Here is a 1,433-nt window from a genome sequence, read left to right on the forward strand (position 1 = left end):
TTTCTCAAGATTGTTTTCGCTATTTGGGGTCTTCTGTGTTTTCTTACAAATTTTAGAATTATTTGTTCTAGCTCTGTGAAAAACGCCATTGGTATTTTGATAGGGATTGCACTGAATCTGTAGATTGCCTTGGGTAGTAGGGTCATTTTAACAATATTAATTTTCCCAATTCATGGGCATGCTGTATCTTTCTATTTGTCTGTGTCATCTTCAATTTCTTTCATCAGTATCTAATAGTTCTCAGAGTACAGGTCTCTTATTGTCTTGGTTAGCTTTATTCCTAGGTATTTTATTCTTTTTGATGTAGTTGTAAGTGGGATTGTTTTCTTAATTTTTCTTTCTGAGAGTTCACTGTTAGTGAATAGAAATATAACAGATTTCTGTATATTAACAAAAATATGGAACACTTCACAAATTTGCATGTCATCCTTGCACAGGGGCCATGCTAATCTTCTCTGTATCATTCCAATTTTAGTATATGTGCTGCCGAAGTAAGCACTGTAATAGATTTTTTTTACCCTTTCTCATCCACAAACTTTTCCCTGTAACTGTGGGTGGCCCTCCCACCTGGCTTTTGGCTTGGCCATGTGATTTTCTTCGACCCCTGGGGCTTAGCAAATGAGATGCAGACTGAAGCTTCAAAAGCCCTCACTCAGGTGGGTTTACTGGTCTTGCCCTCCTGTCATCACCACAAGAACGTGCCTGGGCTAGTCTGCTTTGGGCTGAAAGATAAGCAGAGCAGAACACAGTTTCCTTGGAGATTCTAACCAAGGCATCCCAGGACCAGCTGACATCTGGCCAACCCAGGCCATATGAGTGAGGCCAGGTAACATAACTGAGCATAGCTCACGCTCCCGAACCCCACAGACTGTGCACTGAATTTGTTGCTGCATGCCACTGCAGTTTTGTGGGTACAGTAAGTCCCCTACATACGAATGAGTTCTGTTCCCAGAGTGCGTTCATAAGTCCAGTTTGTTCATAAGTCCAACAAAGTTAGCCTAGGTACCCAACTAACACAATCGGCTACTGTACAGGTTTATAATACTTTCCAAGTAAATAATACATAAAAAACAAACAGAAAAAATAAAGAATACATTTTTTTTAGAAGATGTTGGGGGTAGGAGTTTATTAATTAATTTATTTATTTTTGCTCTGTTGCATCTTCGTTTCTGTGCGAGGGCTTTCTCTAGTTGTGGCAAGAGGGGGCCACTCTTCATCGTGGTGTGCGGGCCTCTGACTATCGTGGCCTCTCCTATTGCGGAGCACAGGCTACAGACGCGCAGGCTCAGTAGTTGTGGCTCATGGGCTTAGTTACTCCGCAGCATGTGGGATCCTCCCAGACCAGGGCTCGAACCCGTGTCCCCTGCATTAGCAGGCAGATTCTCAACCACTGTGCCACCAGGGAAGCCCAAAAACATTTTTAATCTTACAGT

At 42.5% G+C, this 1,433-nt stretch overlaps 1 non-coding gene across 1 annotated transcript; it reads right to left on the reverse strand.

The window, feature by feature from the left end:
• Positions 1–392: 392 nt before the first annotated feature.
• LOC132502227 (U6 spliceosomal RNA) lies at positions 393–499 on the reverse strand. The gene has a single exon (XR_009534423.1). It is a non-coding gene; the product is annotated as a U6 spliceosomal RNA (small nuclear RNA).
• Positions 500–1,433: the final 934 nt, after the last annotated feature.

This window comes from Mesoplodon densirostris, chromosome 14, assembly GCF_025265405.1.
Source record: "Mesoplodon densirostris isolate mMesDen1 chromosome 14, mMesDen1 primary haplotype, whole genome shotgun sequence".
NCBI lineage: Eukaryota > Metazoa > Chordata > Mammalia > Artiodactyla > Ziphiidae > Mesoplodon > Mesoplodon densirostris.